Source organism: Aethalodelphis obliquidens, unplaced genomic scaffold (assembly GCF_003676395.1).
Source record: "Aethalodelphis obliquidens isolate GAN/ISIS:26980383/991018 unplaced genomic scaffold, ASM367639v1 scaffold53, whole genome shotgun sequence".
In the NCBI taxonomy this organism is placed as follows: Eukaryota; Metazoa; Chordata; class Mammalia; order Artiodactyla; family Delphinidae; genus Aethalodelphis; species Aethalodelphis obliquidens.
The window spans coordinates 11,953,727-11,975,982 of NW_020837997.1; the positions used below are offsets into that span (position 1 = coordinate 11,953,727).

General features: G+C 46.1%; 1 long non-coding RNA gene across 2 annotated transcripts in view; it reads right to left on the minus strand.

Annotated features, from left to right (window-relative positions):
* LOC113608743 (uncharacterized) overlaps nt 1-22,256 on the minus strand; it is a 33,886-nt gene that overhangs the window by 9,232 nt on the left and 2,398 nt on the right. For both annotated transcript variants that reach the window (XR_003428412.1, XR_003428411.1), the window contains exon 2: nt 4,395-4,477. This is a non-coding gene — a long non-coding RNA (uncharacterized LOC113608743). The remainder of the gene's footprint in view (nt 1-4,394; nt 4,478-22,256) is intronic.

Here is a 22,256-nt window from a genome sequence, read left to right on the forward strand (position 1 = left end):
ATATATATATATATATATATATATATATATATATATATAGGTCTTGTTTTGTATCCATTCAGCCAGTCTGTATTTTTTGTTTGGGGCATTTAATCCATTTACATTCAAGGTTATTATCAATATGTATGTTTCTATTACCAGTTTCTTAATTCTTTTGGGTTTGTTTGTTTAATTTATTTAATTTATGTATCTTTGGCTGCACTGGGTCTTCTTTGTTGTGTGCGGGCTTTCTCTAGTTGCAGCAACTTCTTCATCATGGTACACGGGCTTCTCATTGTGGTGGCTTCTCTTGTTGCAGAGCATGGGCTCTAGGCATGCGGACTTTAGTTGTTGTTGTGCACAGGCTCAGTAGTTATGGCACACAGGCTTAGTTGCTCCATGGCATGTGGGATCTTCCCAGACCAGGGCTCAAACCTGTGTCCCCTACATTGGCAGGCAGATTCTTAACCACTGCGCCACCAAGGAAGTCCATTTGGGTGTGTTTTTGTGGGTCTTTTTATTCTCTTGTGTTTCCTGCTTAGAGAAGTTTCTTTAGCATTTGTTGTAAAGCTGGTTTGGTGGTGCTGAATTCTCTTGGCTTTTGCTTGTCTGAAAAGCTTTTGATTTCCCCATCGAATCTGAATGAGTTCCTTGCTGGGTAGAGTAATCTTGGTTGTAGGTTTTTCTCTTTCATCACTTTAAGTTTATCCTGCCACTCCCTTCTGGCCTGCAGAGTTTCTGCTGAAAAATCAGTTGATAACGTTATGGGGATTCCATTGTATGTTATTTTTTGTTTTTCCCTTGCTGCTTTGAATACTTTTCCTTTGAATTTAATTTTTGTTAGTTTGATTAATATGTGCCTTGGTGTGTTTTTCCTAGGGTTTATCCTGTATGGGACTCCGTGCTTCCTGGACTTGGGTGACTATTTCCTTTCCCATGTTAAGGAGTGTATATATACATTCTTTTTCCTACTCTTTTCTATTATGGTTTATCACAGGACATTGTCACTGCTGTACATTGAATATAGTTCCCTGTGCTCTATAGTAAGACCTGTTGTTTATCCATTCTATGTATTATAGTCTGCATCTGCTAATCCCAAACTCCCAGTCCAGCCCTTCCCCATCCCCTCTCCCCCTTGGCAACCACAGGTCTGTTCTCTATGTCTGCGAGTCTGTTTCTGGTTTGTAGGTAAGTACATCTGTGTCCTGTTTTAGATTCAACATATGAGTGACATCATATGGTATTTGTCTTTCTCTTTCAGACTTACTTCACTTAGTATGAGAATCTCTAGGTCCATCCATGTTGCTGCAAATGGCATTATTTCATTCTTTTTTATGGTCAAGTAGTATTCTATTGTATATGTGTACCACATCTTTATCGGCTCATCTGTCAATGGAAGATGCAGTAATAGTACAGAGACCTCTCGTGTGCTTTTTCCCCAGCTTCCCCCAGCGGTAACATCTTATGTAGCTGCAGTGTGGTGTTAAAACCAGGAGACTGGCTTTGGTACAATACAAAGGCCTTATTCAGATTTCACCATTTTCTCATGCACACATTTGTGTGTGTGTGTGTGTGTGTGTGTATTTACATGTGTGTGGAGTCCTGTGCCATTTTACCATGTGAGTAGGTTTTTGCACCTGCCAACAAAATCAGGTCACACTGCTGTTTTTTGTTTGTTTTTAATTTTTATTTATTTGGTTGCATTGGGTCTTTGTTGCTGCGTGTAGGCTTTCTCTAGTTGCGGTGAGTGGGGGCTCCTCTTTGTTGTGGTTCGTGGGCTTTTCATTGCATTGGTTTCTCTTCTTGCAGAGCTTGGGCTTTAGGCATGCGGGCTTCAGTAGTTGTGGCTCGTGGGCTCTAGAGCACAGGCTCAGTAGTTGTGGTGCATGGGCTTAGTTGCTCCGTGGCATGTGGGATCTTCCCAGACCAGGGCTCGAACCCATGTCCCCTGCATTGGCAGGTGGATTCTTTTTTTTTTTTTTTTGCGGTACGCAGGCCTCTCACCGCTGTGGCCTTTCCCGTTGTGGAGCACAGGCTCCAGATGTGCAGGCTCAGCGGCCATGGCTCATGGGCCCAGCCACTCCACAGCACGTGGGATCTTCCCGGACCGGGGCACGAACCCGTGTCCCCTGCATCGGCAGGCGGACTCTCAACCACTGCGCCACCAGGGAAGCCCCAGCAGGTGAATTCTTAACCACTGTGCCACCAGGGGAGTCCCCACACAGCTGTTTGTCACTACATAGATCCCTCTTTTAAAAAAAGAAAAAATTATATATTTATCTATTTCGGCTGAGCCAGGTCTTCATTGAGGCACGTGGGATCTTCGTTGCGGCATGTGTACTCTTAGTTGTGGCATGCAGACTTCTTCACTGTGGCATGTGAACTCTTAGTTGCAGCATGCATGCGGGATCTAGTTCTCCGACCAGGGATCAAACCCGGGCCCCCTGCATTGGGAGCCTGATGTCTTACCCACTGGACCACCAGGGAAGTCCCTATAGATATGTTTTTTTTTTTTTTTTGGAGATGTTGGGGGTAGGAGTTTATTAATTAATTTATTTATTTTTGCTGTGTTGCGTCTTCGTTTCTGTGCGAGGGCTTTCTCTAGTTGTGGCAAGCGGGGGCCACTCTTCATCGCGGTGCGCGGGCCTCTCACTATGGCGGCCTCTCTTGTTGCGGAGCACAGGCTCCAGACGCACAGGCTCAGTAGTTGTGGCTCACGGGCCTAGTTGCTCCGTGGCATGTGAGATCCTCCCAGACCAGGGCTCAAACCCGTGTCCCCTGCATTAACAGGCAGATTCTCAACCACTGTGCCACCAGGGAAGCCCTATAGATCCCTCTTGAAGCCATTGTTTTAAGGATGCTTGCAATCCCTGATGCGTCCAATATGTTGTTACTTTAACGTTAACTCTCCATGTGGGTTCGTTACAATTGTGTATTTTCTAATTGTTGGTTCAATAGTTTTATGTAAGTTCATTAGATCAAGCTTTGAGAAAACCTGAAAAACAACTGTGTAAACTAATTTTTAACTGCTGGAACTTCCTCTTACTCAGAGAGTTGTGCCTAAATCTCCCTTTTCTTTTTTTTTTGCAGTACGTGGGCTTCTCACAGTTGTGGCCTCTCCCGTTGCAGAGCACAGGCTCCGGATGCACAGGCTCAGCGGCCATGGCTCACGGGCCCAGCCGCTCCACGGCATGTGGGATCTTCCCGGACCAGGGCACGAACCCATGTCCCCTGCATTGGCAAGCAGACTCTCAACCACTGTGCCACGAGGGAAGCCCTAAATCTCCCATTTTGACTGTGAATTTTGCAGTTTCTCCTTTAATTTAATTTAATTCCTTTAACTCTTTTTTTGCTTACAGTATTTTGAGGCCAAGTTATTAGGTGCATACAGGTTTAGAAATTTTATAGAGCTCCCCAGACCCTTATCTGCAATTCCAAAATCCACAAGTCTTTGAATGTGTAATTTTGGCAACTCATTTTGCAGTAATGTAAGATCATTTCTGCATTAATTTTTGGGAAAATCTGACCTCAACTTTTGTACAGCACTTTGTAGTATTATTTATCCCACTTAGGATGACTCTTTCTACATTTCACTGTCGAACTATTAATATGTTTTGTGTGGGCTGAAGGCTCTGAGCACTGGGCATCCTTGCAGGGCCTCCCCCTGGTGAGTTCTCACGCGCTTCCGGAAGGATGACGGACTTCCCAAGTTTCCTGCCGGTGCTTGTGCCACATCTGGGCTCCTCCTGGAGGCTCTTCCGCCCCATAGGGCCTTCCCCAGCACGAGCCTGGCTGTGATCACAGACGCAGAGTCTCTGGTTCTGGGCGAGTGTGAGCAAGTGTGAGAGGTGCCTGGGTCCTGAGTAAGTGTGTGTGAAGCGAGGAGGGTGAATGCATTGCCAGAGACTCCATCACATTTGTGGCTCTCCTGAGGCAGATTACAGGAAGTCAGTTTTGGATCCCTGTTTAATTCTGAATTCTCCTTCAAACACTCACTCCAACTGAGGAACGTCTGTGGAAATGTTTACTTCTGGGAATGTTCCAGAAAAAAAACTTTTGAGTTAGGTTTAGGGTGGGGCCGGCAAACTCTGGCCTGCTGACCAAATCCAACCCCATGTAAATAAAGGGTTACTGGGAGGGGAAAAGGGGGTTATTGGAACACGGACACGTTCCTTCCTTTATTGCCTGAGGTGCTGTCATAGAAAACCCACGGAACTCAAAACCAAAAACATTTGCCAACTGGCTTTAGGCAGAAAAAGTTTGCATTAGTTTTCTCCTGATTCATACTTTTCAAAGACTTTCCCCAGAGATACAATTTTGTCTTGAATAAAAGTCATTTGCCTCACATTTCTCTCCTGATCCCAACTGACTTTACTGAGAGCAAAGGACCAGGATCTATCACTTCTGAATCTTACCATTTTTATGCCCTCAAATGTCTTTTCTCCAAAAATATCCTGTTTAGAAGTTGACTCCTTGGTTGTAAGCTGAGTCCTCCAGTCTACAATAAAATGGACAAAAAAATTACTAAAGTCTTAGAAAAAGAGAGTGACACTGAACAATAAAAAGAAAAAAAAAATTAAAAATGGACAAAGGGGCTTCCCTGGTGGCGCAGTGGTTGAGAGTCTGCCTGCCGATGCAGGGGACACGGGTTCATGCCCTGGTCCGGGAAGATCCCACATGCCGTGGAGCGGCTAGGTCCCTGAGCTATGGCTGCTGAGCCTGCGCATCCGGAGCCTGTGCTCCGCAACAGGAGAGGCCACAACGGTGAGAGGCCCGCGTACCACAAAAAAAAAAAAAAATGGACAAAGGATTTTAATACACATTTCTCCAAATAAGACATATAAATGGCCAATAAGCAGATGAAAAGATGTTCAACATCACTACTCAATAGGGAAATGTAAATCAAAACGACAATGAGATACCACTTCACACATAGTAGGATCAAGAAGACTCATACAGGGACTTTCCTGGTGGGTCAGTGGTTAAGAATCTGCCTGCCGATGCAGGGGACACAGGTTTGATCCCTGGTCCAGGAAGATCCCACATGCCGTGGAGCAACTAAGCCTGTGTGCCAAAACTACTGAGCCTGTGCTCTAGAGCCCACGAGCCGCAATTACTGAAGCCCATGCGCCTAGAGCCTGTGCTCAGCAACAACAGAAGCCACCTCAATAAGAAGCCCGAACACCGCAACGAAGAGTAGCCCCCGCTCGCTGCAACCAGAGAAAGCCCACATGCAGCAACAAAGACCCAATGCAGCCAAAACTAAATAAATAAATTAATTTATTAAAAAAAAAAAAAAGAAGACTCATACAGGGGACTTCCCTGGTGATCCAGTGGTTAAGACTCCATGCTTCCACTGCAGGGGGCGCGGATTTGATTCCATGCTGCACAGCATGGCCGAAAACAAAAACTCATACAAAAGAGTGTTGGCGAAGATGTGGAGAAAGTGGACCTCATGCACTGCTGGTGGGAATGTTAAACTGTGCAGCCACTGTGGAAAAGTTTGGCAGTTCCCCAAGAAGTTAAACATGGAGTTACAAGAGAAATGAAAACAGATGTCCACACAAAAACTTGTACTCAAATGTTCACAGCAGCATGATTCACAACAGCCAAAACGTAGAAACAACCCAAATGTCCATCAATTGGTGAACAGATAAACACTATGTGTGCATCCATACAATGGAATATTACTCAGCCATGAAAAGGAGAGAAGCACTGACACTCACTACAACATGGATGGACCTTGAGAACACGATGCTCGGTGAGAGAAGCCAGACACAAAAGGACACACAGAGTGTGATTCCATTGATGCAAAACATCCAGAACAGACTTCCCTAGTGGCGCAGGGTTTAAGATTCTGTCTGCCAACGCAGGGGACACGGGTTCAATCCCTGGTCCGGGAAGATCCCACATGCCACGGAGCAACTAAGCCCGTGCACCACAACTACTGAGCCCACATGCCACAACTACTGAGGCTGCGTGCTGCAACTACCGAAGCATGTGCGCCTAGAGCCTGTGCGCCACGACAAAAGAATCCACTGCAATGAGCAGCCCGTGCACCACAACGAAGAGTAGCCCCTGCTCGCCACAACTAGGGAAAGCCCATGCACAGCAACGAAGACCTAAGGCAACCAAAAATAATAATAATAAAATAAAATAAAAATAATTTTTAAAAATTAAAAAAAAAAAACCCATCCAGAACAGGCAAATCTATAGAGAGTGCACCTGTGGTTGTCAGGGGCTGGGGAAGGAGGGTGGGGACTGACTACTAATGGGCAGGGGGTCTTGTTTTGGGAGTGATGAGAATGTTCTGGAACTAGATAGTGGTGATGGCTGCACAACCCTGTGAATATACTATAAACAAGTGAATTGGACCGTTTAAAATGGTGACTTTTATGGTATGTGAATTATATCTCAATTTTAAAATGCTAGAAAGAAAGAAAGAAATGGCTGGACAAAGGTGAGTAAAACCAGGCAAACCCCATAGAGATATCTTAAAACATGGGCCCCAAAATGTGAAGGGAAATGTGGGGAAGCAGCATCCACCACTGGGTAGAGAACAGGGCTGGTGTTGACCTCCGAGGGGTCTGCTGATGTTGGCAACAAAGGGTAGAAATAACAAATACTTTTTTTTTTTTTTTTTAGTTTTTTTAATTTAGTTTTTTCTCCAGGTGCCCTGGACAATTTTTCCATCCAGAGTCCCTGACTCTTCTTGGTCCCACTGGGAGATCCTGGGAGGTCTGTGGGGCTTCCTGATCGCACAGGAAGATGCGGGATGGATAGTGTAGGAGGACGCAGCCCCGAACTACAAATCCTTCCCTCAGACTGGAGCCGATACTGCCGTCTCCAGGGCTCCAAGGATTGGCAAATCTGACCCTAGACCTGCCAACGGGGACCCAGACTTCTGTGGACGCAGGTGATGGTTTTCACGGGACCAAATCCCCCAGCCGCCCTCACCCTGCACGCCAAAGGGGATCAGGAAACAGGAGGTCGAGTCACTGCTGGGGAAACGTGGCCGCCTGGGGAGGGCTCTTCACTGAGGGCGGGTCCCGGTGCTGTTGCCACGGCTCCCGAATCCGGGGAACACTCCAGCAAGAGCAGAAGCCAAATAAACACACCTTGCCTTAAGGTGTGAATCTGCCTGTTCTCACCCAGGTGAGCTTGCCCCTGGACACGCGCACATGTCTGGCGACCTCTGGGATTGTTACGACTGGGGGGCTCCCGGCATCGAGGGGGCGGGGCCAGGGATGCCACTCCAAACCCCACAGCGCCCAGGACGGCCCCCATGTCAGCAGTGCCAGGGAGCCCTGGCCCAGGGAACGTGGAGGAGTGGACAGTGTTCCCAAGCAAGGCCAGGTCTCCAGCATCATTTCTCTGTGGACATTCCTTTGGGAAGGATTCGGCAACACCCACCCCTCGGGGTGAAGTCCACGGCCACATCCTCAAACACTCCGGAGTCCTACGCCACCCCACACGCCTACGGGGCTGGCTGAGGAGGGGAACCAGCACACGCAGCGCTGTTCTGAGCCCGCCCTCCAACCTGGCCGGCACTGTGGGCGCCTGGCGGTGATCACCTACCAGCTAGAGGTTGCAGAATCTCTCTGATGCAGGTCTGGAGGCTGAATGTGGCTCTCTGCTGTCAAACGGGCTCGTCCCACCTCACCCAGACCTGTCCCGGGTCCACAGAGGCCCAGGCCCACTGAGGGCACGGAGGGAACATCCAGTGAACAAGTCAACATCTCCCCACGGGGACCACGAGTTCTTGGGACGTTGGGGCCTCACAGCTCCTTCTGTGTCCCCACAGGACCTCAGGACATGCAGCAACTAGTCGGCTAAAAAGAGGTGTGAGAGAGACCCGTGTGTCAGGGCAGCCCCTCCAGCCCCTAAGAGGCCCAGGGACTTGAGGGAAACCGGAGCCCGGCCTTGGCTGGCTGCTGACTCCAGGCTGGGAAGGAGAGGTGTCCACCCTTGAGAAAATGGAAAGTCCTGGGACTTCCCTGGAGGTCCAGTGGTTAAGACTGCGCCTTCCAGTGCAGGGGGTGTGGGTTCGATACCTGGTTGGGGAGCTAAGATCCCACATGCCTCGCAGCCAAAAGACCAAAACATAAAAACAGAAGCAATAGTGTAACAAGTTCAATAAAGACTTTAAAAGTGGTCCACGTGAAAAGAATCTTAAAAAAAAAAAGAAAAGGGAAAGTCCTTCTGAAGGAGGAGGGATTTTCCATTCATTCACTTACAACCAAATCATCAGAAGCCCAGCAAACGTCCCATCTTCTACTGAGTCCCCCTCATGGAGAGGACAAGATCCTGAGCAGGCAGGGCTGGAGGGAGTTGGGGAGACAGAGGCCAGGTGACCCCACGCATCCCCAAGTCCTCCAGGCCACCACACTCCTACCCCCAGAGACCTGTGGCCGCATCACACCCAGGGCCCACCCACACAGCCCACGTAAGGGGTGACAATATCCCCGGTGTGCATGGGAGGAGACCAGCTCAGAGAGATTGGCTGTTTAAGGGGGCAAATGAACTTTTGAGTGGGGTTCTGGAGTTGCACCCTCAGAAAATGCCCTGCCCAACTCAGACATCAGCCAGCTGGGCGCCTGGGCCTCCATCTGGCCAGCCTCTGGCAGGACCATGCAGCATCCCCACTGAGGGAAGGTGCCCACACCAAGACCAGGGATTCACCTCACTCGGGGTGCCAGTCAGCAGCTGCCGTCTGGTGAGAACATCCGTACCACTGTTGCTGGGCTCAGCAGCAGCAATGCCAGAATGCTCCCCTTCATGGCCCTGTGGCCTCTCAGGGAATGGTTTCTGGGTCCTGTCTGAGCCATCAGTCACTAATGCCAGCCCCGAACAGGTCCCCATCCCAGGGGAAGAGGCTTAACATGAAAACCACCCCAAGTTTAAGATAGGGAACAGTCTTATTAATAATAAAAGACGCCACCCCTGAGCAATGATGACACACCAGATGGGCTGGGAACTCGGCACAGGTGAGTTCAGTAAATTTCATAATAATTCAGTGCCTGCTCAGGCTGCCATAACAGAATCCACAGACTGGGCACTAATCCCATCATGGGGCCCCACCCTCATGACTAATGACCTCCCAAAGGCCCCATCTCCCAACACCATCCCACGGAAGGGAGGGAGTAGGAGTCAGCATGAACTTGGGGGGACACATTCAGTCTACAGCAGATACTAAGCGTGGATATAAAAGGATGATAAAAGCAACAGAGTTCAAGGTGACCAAATACCGCACTGAAGTGTCAGAGAGTATAATGAACTTTATCAGGACCATGCAAGGGAACTATGCAGTGGTGCAAACAGGTGAGACTCCATATGGACATGGAAATTTGGCCATGTGGGAGAACAAAGGGAAGAGAGGGGGTGAACGTTCCCAGAACTGAAAGAACTCTGGACAGAGTGCTCCCTTGGGCCCCCCTCCTGGCTGCCACTGCACAGCCTCTTCTGTCTTAGGTCCTAAGTCTCTCTTTGCAATCAGGACAATGACTGGTACTGCTGGTGAGCAGGACAGTTTGTCCATTCCCAAAGGCTCTTCCGCCTATTTCTGCTACCCACACTCCCCCAGGTCATCCTCTCCCCTTTGCCATCACCAACTTCCTCTCCGGTCTCTGTCACATCCTCCTCCCCTGTTCACTCCCCTTCTCCCTCTGGTGCTACCTAGCACCCTCGGAGCTGCATCATTCAGGGTCCCAAAGTCCCCAACAAGGACACTCCCAGTGCTCTGTCCTCCACACCCTGGACTCCTCACTGCCTAACCCGCCCCCCAACTCCCGTGGCCTCTGCTCCTGCCTTGTCATCACCCGCCAGGGTCCCCCCTCTGCTGGTCAAGTTGTGTCCTCCAAAAAGATATGTTCAAAGCCCAACCCCTGGCACCTGAGAAGTGGGCTTTAATTGGAAACAAGTCATGGCAGATTTCATTAGTTGAGATGAAGTCATACTGGAGTAGGGTGGGCCTTTATCTAATGACTGGTGACCTTATAAGAGGGAAACCCGACACAGACACACAAGGAAACGGCCATATGAAGGGACTTCCCAGGTGGTCCAATGGATAAGACTCTGCGCTCCCAATGCAGGGGGCCCAGCTTTGATCCCTGGTCAGGAACTAGATCCCACATGCCACAACTAAGACCTGGTGCAGCCTAAATAAAAAAATAAATATTAAAAAAAAAAGGCCACATGAAGATGCTGGCAGAGACTGGCGTGATGGTCTACAGGCCAAGGAGCACCAAGGGATTGCCGGCCACCAGAAGCTGGAGGAGACAGGAAGCATCCTCTTTCAGAGCCTTCAGACACCTGCCAACACCTTAATAAGCTCCCCCTGTTTGATGCCATCTGAGTTGGTGGTCCTTTGTTACGGCAGCACCAGCCCAGGGGCCCTTCCCCTCAGCGCTCACCCACGCTCAGATCATTTTGATATCAAACCAAAACTTTCAGCTGACTCCCTCTTTCCTCCTGCTATGTCTCTCTTCCGGCACCCACAGGCCACCTGAAAGGCCCTGGCGCCAGCCAAGCTCTCCCAGATGTGATCTGAGACACAGCACTTCCACCTGCAACCTCAACACCCCCACGATCCATGACAGAAAGGATCGATAGGGACTTCTCTGGTGGCGTGGTGGTTAAGACTCCACGCTCCCAATGCAGGGGTTCAATCTCTGGTCAGGGAACTAGATCCCACATGCATGTCGCAACTAATAGCTCACATGCCACAACTAAGGAGCTGGCAAGCCGCAACTAAGGAGCCCACTTGCCACAACTAAGACCCAGTGCAACAAAATAAATACATAAACATTTTTTTTTTAAAAGTTTGACAAGCTGGACTTCCTGCCCTGTGACAGGTGCTGCTAAGAGAATGAGAAGACAAGCCACAGACTGGGAGAAAAAAAATCTGCAAAACACACATCTGATACAGGACTTGTGTTGAAAATATACAAAGCATGCTTCAAATTCAACAATAAGGAAACAAATGACCCAATCTAAAAATGGGCAGAAGACCTAAACAGACACCTCAGCAAAGAAGATACCAATGAGCATATGAAAAGATGCTCTACATCCTGTGTCATCAGGGAAATGCAAATTAAAATGAGAAACCACTACACATCTATGAGCATGGCCAAAATCCAGAACACTGACACCACCAAGTGCTGACAAGGATGTGGAGCTACAGGAACTCTCATCCATTGCTGGTGGGAGTGCAAAGTGGTCCAGCCACTCTGGAAGGTTGGCGATTTCACAGGTTGGTGATTTCTTACAAAACTAAACATACTCTCACCATACGATCCAGCAATAGCACTCCCTGGTATTTATCCAAAGGAGTTGAAAACTTATATCCACACAAAAATTTGCACATGGATGTTTACAGCAGACTTATTTGTAACTGACCAAAACTGGGAGCAACCAAGATATCCTTCAGTAGGTAAATGGATAAAGTATGGTACATTCAGACAGTGGAATGTTATTCAGTGATAAAGAGAAATGAGCCATCAAGCCACAAAAAGACACAGAGAAACCTCAAATGCATATTACTAAGTTAAAGAAGCCAATCTCAAAAGGCTACACACGGGTAAGGCAGGAATAAAGACGCAGACCTCCTAGAGAACGGACTTGAGGTTATGGGGAGGGGGAAGGGTGAGCTGTGACGGGGCGAGAGAGAGTCATGGACATATACACACTAACAAACGTAGTAAGGTAGATAGCTAGTGGGAAGCAGCCGCATGGCACAGGGATATTGGCTCAGTGCTTTGTGACAGCCTGGAGGGGTGGGATAGGGAGGGTGGGAGGGAGGGAGACGCAAGAGGGAAGAGATATGGGAACATATGTATATGTATAACTGATTCACTTTGTTATAAAGCATTAACTAACACACCATTGTAAAGTAATTATACCCCAATAAAGATGTTAAAAAAAAAAAAAAAAAAAAAAGGCTACACACTATGATTCCAACTCTAGGACATTCTGAAAAAGGCAAAACTATGGAGACAATAAAAAGATAAGTGGCTGGACTTCCCTGGTGGCGCAGTGGTTAAGAATCCACCTGCCAGTGCAGGGGACATGGGTTCAAGCCCTGGTCCAGGAACATTCCACATGCCGCAGAGCAACTAAGCCCATGCGCCACAACTACGGAGCCTTGCTCTAGAACCTGTGAGCCACAACTACTGAGCCCACGTGCCACAACTACTGAAGCCCACATGACTAGAGCCCGTGCTCAGCAAAAAGAGAAGCCACCTCAATGAGAAGCCTGCACACTGCAATGAAGAGTAGCCCCCGCTCGCCACAACTAGAGAAAGCCCATGCGCAGCATCGAAGACCCAATGCAGCCAAAAATAAAAAAAATAAAAAACTTAAAAAAGAAAATCAGTGGTTGCCAGGGGTTGGGGGAGGGAGGGATGAAGAGGTGGAGCACAGGGGATTTTTAGGGCAGTGACCCTATTCTGTATAATACAATAATGATGGACACATGCCATTATACATGTGTCGAAAACCACTGAACTGTACAAAGCCAAGGGTGAAACCTAATGTCAGCTAAGAACTTTAGTTAATAATAATGTATCTGGATAAACAAGGTCCTACTGTATAGTACAGGCAACTATATTCAATATCCTGTGATAAAACATAATGGAAAAGAATATTAAAAGAAAGGATGTCTATACGTGTATAACTGAGCCACTTTACTGTACAGCAGAGACTGGCACAACATTGTAAATCAACTATACTTCAATAAAAAATGTTAAAAATAATAATGAATCAATATCAGCTCATCAATTGTAACAAATGTACTACATGAATGCAAGGCAGGGAAACTGTGTGTGTGTGTGTGTGTGTGGGTGTGTGTGTGTGTGGTGGGCAAAGCGTAGGTGGGAACTTTCTGTACCCTCTGCTCAAATTTTCTACAAACCTAAAACTGCTCTAAAAGATAAGGTTTATTAATTTTAAAAAAATTTAACCAATTAAGATTATATATATATATATATATATATATATATATCTCACAAAAAAAGAAAACTACAGGCCAGTATCATTGATGAAAAATACATGTAAGAATCCTCAACAAAATACTAGCAAACCAACTCCAACAATACATCAAAAGGATCATACACCATGATCAAGTAGGATTTATCCCAGGGATGCAAAGATTCTTCAATATCCACAAATCAATCAATGTGATATACCACATTAACAAACTGAAGAATAAAAACCATATGATCACCTCAAGAGGTGTAGAAAAAGCTCTTCATAAAATTCAACATCCATTTATGATAAAAACTCTCAAAAAAGTGGGCATAGAGGGACTATATCTCAATATAATCAAGGCCATATATGACAAACCCATAGCTAACATCATACTCAATGGTGAAAAGCTGAAAGCATTTCCTCTAAATCAGGAACAAGACAAGGATGCCCACTCTCACCACTTTTATTCGACATAGTTTTGGAATTCCTAGCCACAGCAATCAGAGAAGACAAAGTAATAAAAGTAGTGCAAATTAGAAAAGAAGAAGTAGAAGTAAAACTGTCACTGTTTTGCAGACGACATGATACTATATGTACAAAATCCGAAAGATGCCAGAGAATTACTAGAACTCATTAATGAATTAGGTAAAGTTGTGGGATACAAAATTGATATACAGAAATTGCATTTCTATACACTAACAATGAAATAGCAGAAAGAGAAATTAAGGAAACAACCCCATTTACCACTGCATCGAAAAGAATAAAATACCTAGGAATAAACCTACCTAAGGGAGCAAAAGACTTGTACTCTGAAAACTATAAGATACTGATGAAAGAAATCAAAGAGGACAGAAACAGATGGAGAGATGTACCATGTTCTTGGATTGGAAGAATCAATATTGTTAAAATGACCATACTACCCAAGGCAATCTATAGATTCAATGCAATCCCTATCAAATTACCAATGGCATTTTTCACAGAACTAGAACAAAAATTTAAAAATTTGTATGGAAACACAAAAGATCCCAAAAAGCCAAAGCAATCTTGAGAAAGAAAAACAGAGCTGGAGGAATCAGGTTCCCTGACTTCAGACCATACTACAAAGCTACAGTCATCAAAACAGTATGGTAGGGCTTCCCTGGTGGCGCCGTGGTTGAGAGTCCGCCTGCTGATGCAGGGGACACGGGTTTGTGCCCCGGTCTGGGTAGATCCCATATGCTGCGGCGCGGCTGGGCCCGTGAGCCATGGCTTCTGAGCCTGTGCGTCCAGAGCCTGTGCTCCGCAACAGGAGAGGCCACAACAGTGAGAGGCCTGCGTACTGCAAAAAACAAACAAACAAAAAAACAGTATGGTAAGGGCACAAAGACAGAAACATTAAATCAATGGAACAGGATAGAAAGCCCAGAAATAAACCCATGCACTTATGGTCAATTAATCTACGACAAAGGAGGCAAGAATATACAATGGAGAAAAGACAGTCCCTTCAACAAGTGGTGCTGGGAAAACTGGACATCTACACATAAAAGAATCGAATTAGAACATTCTCTAACACCATGTACAAAATAAACTCAAAATGGATTAAAGACCTAAATGTAAGACCGGATACTATAAAACTCCTAGAGGACAACAGGCAGAACACTCTTTGACATAAATCACAACAATATTTTTTTGGATCTCTGTCCTAGAGTGATAGAAATAAAAATAAACAAATGGGACCTAATTAAACTCAAAAGCTTTTGCTCAGCAAAGGAAATCATGAACAAAATGAAAAGACAACCTACAGAATAGGAGAAAATATTTGCAAATGATGTGACCCAGAAGGGATTAATTTCCAAAATATCCAAATGGCTCATACAGCTCTATATATAAAAAAAATAAAAATAAAACAATGGGCAGAAGATCTAAATAGACATATCTCCAAAGAAGATGTACAGATGGCCAAAAAGCGCATGAAAATATGCTCAACATCACTAATTATTAGAGAAATGCAAATCAAAACTACAATGAGATATCACTTCACACCAGTCAGAATGGCCATCATCAAAAAGTCTACCAATAATAAATGCTAGAGAGGGTGTGGAGAAAAAGGGAACCCTCCTATGTTGTTGGTACGAATATAAATTGGTGCAGCCACTATGTAAAACAGTATGGAGGGTCCTTTAAAAAGTAAAAATAGAGTTACCATATGATCCAGTAATCCTGCTCCTGGGTATATATCCAGACAAAACCATAATTTGAAAAGATACACATACCCCAATGTTCATAGCAGCACTATTTACAATAGCCAAGACACGGAAGCAACCTAAGTGTCCCTCTACACATGAATGGATAAAGAAGATGCAGTACATATATGCAATGGAATACTACTCAGCCATAAAAATGAATGAAATATTGGCATTTGCAGCAACATGGATGGACCTAGAGATTATCATGCCAACTGAAGGAAGTCAGACAGAGAAAGACAAATATCATATGATATTGCTTATATGTGGAATCTAAAAAAAAAAAAGAGATACAAATGAACTTACTTACAAAACAGAAACAGACTCACAGACATAGAAAACAAACTTATGGTTACCAAAGGGGAAAGTGGGGAGGGATAAATTAGGAGTTTGTGATTAAAATATATATACTACTGTATATAAAATAGATAACCAATAAGGTCCTACTGTAGAGCACAGGGAACTATACTCAATATCTTGTAATAATCTATAATGGAAAATAATCTTTAAAAGAATAGATATATATGTATAACTGAGTCACTTTGCCGTATACCTCAAACTACACATTGTAAATCAACTATATTTCAACAAAAATTTTAAAAAATTATATTATACATACTGCTTTGTAACATTTTCATTTAATAATATATATTGAACACTTTCCTCTGTCATCAGATAATTTAAATACAATTTTAATGACTGTTTCATAGTCTTTCAAAGATAGCTATGTGGGGCTTCCCTGGTGGTGCAGTGGTTGAGAGTCCGCCTGCCGATGCAGGGGACACAGGTTCGTGTCCCGGTCCGGGAATATCCCACATGCTGCGGAGAGGCTAGGCCCATGAGCCATGGACGCTGAGCCTGTGCGTCCGGAGCCTGTTGCTCCGCAACGGGAGAGGCCACAACAGTGAGAGGCCCGCGTACCGCAAAAAAAAAAAAAAGATAGCTATGTGAAATACAATAAATACCATTTATATTTATGTAAACTTTCCAAAGCCAGAGAAGAATTCCACACACTGCTCAAGGATGCTCACTCAGGTAGTAAAAGTGTAACAACATAAACAGGAAGACTCACAGACGCTAAACCCTGCTTACCTCTGGGGAGAGTGGAAGGGGCTTCAAAGGGAGCTTCAAATACATGTTTTATATTTTTATGCAGCCAAAATGCCACACTGTTCAATTTTATTAAACCTGGGTGGCAAATATGCGAGGGATTTGTTTTATTGGTCTCTGAACTTTCCTTTGTTTGAACTATTTCACACTCAACAAGAAATAAAATGCAGATGGAAGGAAATGGTTTAAATGCCCGAACACAAGATTCAAGAATTGGCTTTTGAAAGTAATTTGTGATGAAATTGAATAGTAATGAGGATGTCCCGTTTGTCAGAAATTGGTCTGCACCCTTTTGCACGTGCGATGGATGATGATAAAAATCTCAGCTGCACTAATACAATACTTGCCAGGTGCCGACACTGCTGGAAATGCTTCTGTGTTAGCCCATCAGGGCCCCCCCAGGCAAAGACCACCAGGCACATGCCTGTGGTTGAACAGAGTGGGTTTATCACTCCCTGCAGCCAGGAAGAACACATAGCATAAGGAATCATGGGGTTGCTCTAAGAGGGTGCTAGAAAAGACTTACAGTGATTTGGCTTAGGTGCGATGATACTGAGGGAATTCCCTGGCAGCCAGTGGTTAGGACTTGGTGCTTTCACTGCTGGGGGCACAGGTTCCATCCCTGGTTGGGGAACTAAGATCCCGCAAGCGGAGGTGGGGGCAAAAAAAAAAAAAAAAAGAAAAAGAAAGAAGGAAACTAGGTTTGGTGATATTGAGGAAGGCTTAAAGAGAGCCAGGCTTGGGCTTCCCTGGTGGCACGGTAGTTAAGAATCCGCCTGCCAATGCAGGGCACACGAGTTCGAGCCCTGGTCCGAGAAGATCCCACATACCATGGAGCAACTAAGCCCGTGCGCCACAACTACTGAGCCTGCGTTCTAGAGCCCGCGAGTCACAACTACTGAGCCTGTATGCCGCAACTACTGAAGCCCACGCGCCTAGAGCCCGTGTCCAGCAACAAAGAGAAGCCACGGCAATGAGAAGCCCGCGCACCACAATGAAGAGTAGCCCACGCTCACCGCAACTAGAGAAAGCCCGCGTGCAACAATGAAAACCCAACGCAGCCAAAACTCAAATAAATAAATAAATAGAGAATCTGAGGCAGTGGGAAGGGGCGCAACTCGCCCACCATGGCAGTGGTGCCGGCAGAGGAGTCTGGCGGCGGGACCATCGGGGGTCCCGGACTCCCGGGGTGAAAACGTCGGGAGCCCCTACCTAGGTCCCCGAGGTCCACCGGCCTTGGGAGCTACCTCCACGGGGCAGGAGACGTGTCAAAACGACCCTACCCGCTGCCCGTAGAGCTCCGCCCTGGCCTGTGACCACCCCACCCCTCGCTGAGCCCCGTTGGCCTCGGAGAACTGGGGCCGCAGCCAGCGGTGGCGGAAGCTACCACCACCACTCCGAGGCCGGAAGAGATGGGACGTTCTGGGAATTGGCGGAACCTCTGGGGTGGGAGGGGCGAGCAGCATCCGCTGATCATGGGCGGAAGCACTGGAGTTCCCGCCCACTGCAACGCGATTGGGCTCTAAGACAGAATCCGTGCATCTAGGGCGTGTTTTGAGGCTGAGACCGCCCCATGGGCGTAGCTGTATCTGTCCCCGCCCTTCTGGGGGCGTACCTAACAGATGCCGCTTCCTCGGGGGTGTGGTTTCTATTTGTCTCCACCTCTGCGTCGTAGTTTTTGTCCCCACACCCACCCCGTCCCCCACACCCACCCCGTGCTCGAGGACAATATGCCCATATTCAGGATTTTCTCTTAATTTTTTTAGAAAAATGGGATCGTTTCATACACATTTCTATGCAACTAGTTTAAAAAAAAAACAACTAAATAATACAATGATAATCTACCCAAACCAAAGCATAGGGTCTCTTTGAAGGATAAGGATTTTTTGTGGCAATCCATTATCAATCAAAAGATCCTCTCAGTCCCAACACCCTGTCCCCCAGCGCTCTCCCCAAAGACTTTCTGTGTGTGCACAAACAAAAATGCGGCTGATTCCTCTAATAAATAGTCATTAAACATCTCCTATGTCCCGGACCGGTCTCTGCACTGGACAATATGGTGGTAAATGACCGCAAAAATCCCTTACCCTTCTTAGATTCCAGTGAGGAGGGACAAGAAATAACCATATTGGGAATTCCCTGGCTGTCCAGTGGTTAGGACTCCATGCTTCCACTGCCAGGGGACCGGGTTCAATCTTTGGTGGGGGAACTAAGATCGCACAAGCCTCTGGGCAAGGCCAAAAAAATAAACAATGGATGCAACTAGAGATTATCATACTAAGTGAAGTAAGTTAGAAAGAGAAAGACAAATACCAAATAATATCACTTATATGTGGAATCTAAAATATGGCATAAGTGAACCCATCTACAAAACAGAAACAGACTCACAGACACAGAGATCAGACTTGTGGTTACCAAGGGGGAGGGGGCTGGGGGGAGAGATGGACTGGGATTTTGGGGTTGATAGATGCAAACTATTACATTTAGAATGGATAAGCAACAAGGTCCTAATGTATAGCACAGGGAACTATATTCAATATCCTGATAAACCATAATGGAAAAGAATTATAAAAAAATAATGTACATATATGTGTACGTATTTGTATAACTGAGTCACTCTGCTATACAGCAGAGACTGGCACAATATTGTAAATCAACTATACTTCAATTTAAAATAAAGAAATAACCGTGCTTCCCTGGTGGCGCAGTTGTTGAGAGTCCACCTGCCGATGCAGGGGACGCAGGTTCGTGCCCCGGTCCGGGAAGATCCCACATGCCGCAGAGCTGCTAGGCCCGTGAGCCATGGCTGCTGAGCCTGCGCGTTCGGAGCCTGTGCTCCACAACGGGAGAGGCCACAACAGCGAGAGGCCCGCGTACCGCAAAAAAAAAAAAAAAAAAAGAAAGAATTAACCATATTAAGAGCATATATAATAAATATAATATATCCCAGTATGGGGGCACATGTTAAGGGCATAGTACACAGGTAAGGAATAGGGGAGTGTCTGTGAGCACCTGTCCTCTGCTGCCTCTCCCAGGCCCAGCACAGCTGTTTGATTCCCATCACACACAGGGAAGCCTCTGCTCTGCCGACCCCCACCTCACCCACACCCCACCTCCCCAGAGAGCCAGCCCCAACCTTTTCCAGGTTCTAGAAGGAATGCTTCTGGTGCTGGAGGGCTCACCCAGGGTGACTGAACAGGGGTTGGGGCAAGACTGGGGATGTGTTTACGTGATCTAGAAAGTGAAAAGCCAATCCACAGAATAGGAGGAAATAATTGGAAATCATATATGTGATAAGGGAATTGTATCTAGAATGGATTTTTAAACACTCCTACAACTCAAGAATAAAAAGATGTTATCCAATAAAAGTGGGCAAAGGAGCTAAAGAGACATTTCTCCAAGAAAGGTACGCAGGGAGCCAATAAACACATGAAAAGATGCTCAACACCATGAGCCACCAGGAAGTGCAAACCCAAACCACGACGAGGTATCACACCCACTAGGGCAGTTGGAATCAAAAAGTCAAATAACAACGAGTCTTGGTGACACGTGGAGAAATCAGAATCCTCATTCACTGCTAGTGGGAATGTAAAATGGTGTAGCTGCTGTGGAAAAAGGTCTGGCAGTTCCTCAAATGAGTAAACATACAGTTACCACATGACCCAGCAATTCCACTCCCAGGGATCTAGCCAAAGAGTTTAGAACAGCTTCAAACACATACTTGTACACAAATGTTCACAACAGCCAAAAGGTGTTAGCCACCCAAGTGTCCATCAGCAGATGAATGGATAAACATGGGGTCCATCCTTACACAGGAATATTATTCAGCCTTAAAAAGGAAATTCTGACATATGCTACAACATGGATGAACCATGAAAACATTATAAATGAAGCCAATCACAAAAGACCACATATTGTATGATTCTATTTATATGAAATATCCCAAAGAGGGAAATCTCATAAGACAGAAGTAGATTGGTGGTTGCTTAGGGCTGGGGTAGGGGTTGGGGAGATAGGGGGCGACAGGTAAAGGGTACAGGGTTTCTTTTTGAGGTAGTGAAGATATTCTTAAAATGACTGCGACAGGAGTTCCCTGGTGGTGCAGTGGTTAAGAATCCGCCTACCAATGCAGGGGACACGGGTTCGATCCCTGGTCCGGGAAGATCCCACATGCCACGGAGCAACTAAGCCAGTGCGCCACAACTACTGAGCCTGCAAGCCACAACTACTGAGTCCACATGCCACAACTACTGAGCCCGCGCACCTAGAGCTCGTGTTCTGCAACGAGAAGCCACCATAATGAGAAGCCCGAGCTCGCCACAACTAGAGAAGGCCCACACCCAGCAACGAAGACCCAATGCAGCTAAAAATAAATACATAAATTTATTTTAAAAAATGACTGTGATGATGGTTGTACAACTCTGTGAATAGGAAAAGCCATTAAAGTGTACACTTCAAATGGTGAATGGTATGGTACGTGAGTTATATTTCAATGAAGCTTTTTGAAAAAAAAATACACACTAAGCTGTTTAAATAAAAACAAGATTTGTGGCTACTGGCTATCATACTGGTCAGCACATGCCTCCGTGAAAGAAAAACACCAGAAAAATCAGAGCTTGCAGGACACTGAAAACTGCAAGTATTCACTCTGAGAAATCAGACATGGTAGAAAAAAAAAAAACTGTGGACTAAAATTGACAGAAGAATCAAATCTTCTTAGCAAAAGTGAGCTCTGCAAAACCTGGCCAGGGAATCTTGCCATAGAAGGAAACTTCAAAAAGATGCAAAGCTAGCTTAGGTGAGTAAGGTGAACCCAGCCACACAAGTGAGAGCTGACTCAACCCTTCCACCTCACCATGAACTTGAGAGCTGTGTGCTTTCAAGTACTGGCCAGAATTCGGGCGGGAAGCTCGTTTCACACCCCGGGGAGCCACTCTGAGGACAATGTGGCATTTTCTATTACAATCGAAAATGTATCCATCAGTTGTCTTCTTGGGCTTAAAGAACACGCGTTGGTACATGCAGAGATCTAAAAACTCACAAAAGCAACTGGAAATTTTGATGGCTTTCAAGGAGCTCAACCAAATGACATGAGGACTGGCATGGAAGACCTCTTTTTCACAGTATACCATTTGGTGCCATAAGTTGCCCAGTTTTTAACAAGGAGAATTTGTTCACTTAACTACACAAATTGAGGTAGGCTGGGACCTGGGACCCTTTGCTGCAGTGCTTGCACCTGGACAAACATCTCCTGGAGCACCAGAATCTCCGCAACAGAATACAGAGAAACTATAAGGGACTAAAAATAACTGCATCCAAGCATAGTTGTGGCGAATTCTGAACAAGATATAAAATGACCAAAAACCCAGTTGCTACTTCTGAGGTGCTGGGGGAAAAGCAGTGTACTGTGCATGATACCTGCACACAGCACCACCAAGGGCGTGAGGCCACCTATGCCACCCCTCTGGGGGGACCCATGGACCTGCCCCCCCATCCCATTTAAAGGACCAGCTCCCCCACCTCAGGGAGCGAGCAAGGGCCCCCGATCCTTGTTTTCTCTCCTTCACAGCACGAGTCCCAGTAAAGCCCTGCCTGAATTCCTCATCTGGCTTCCTATCAATTTCTATTGATTAAAGAGTCCAAGGAGCCAAGTGGGTAACAAAAGTAAAACACTGAGAAAAAAAATACCACATACAAAGGAGATGTCTGGAACTAATTACATCTTAACATATATACTGGTTCTCTGCCCCCTGGTGGGACCTTGGCAGTGTCTGGAGACAGTTTTGAACGTCACGACTGATTGGGGAGGGGCTGTCACTGGCATCTGGTGAGTGGAGGCCAGGGATGCTGCTCAACACCCTACAGTGCACAGAACGGCCCCCCAAAAAGAACTATCTGGTACTGACCTGGGGTATAAAAACTAAATCCCAAACACACACACACACACACACACACACACACACACACACACACACACAC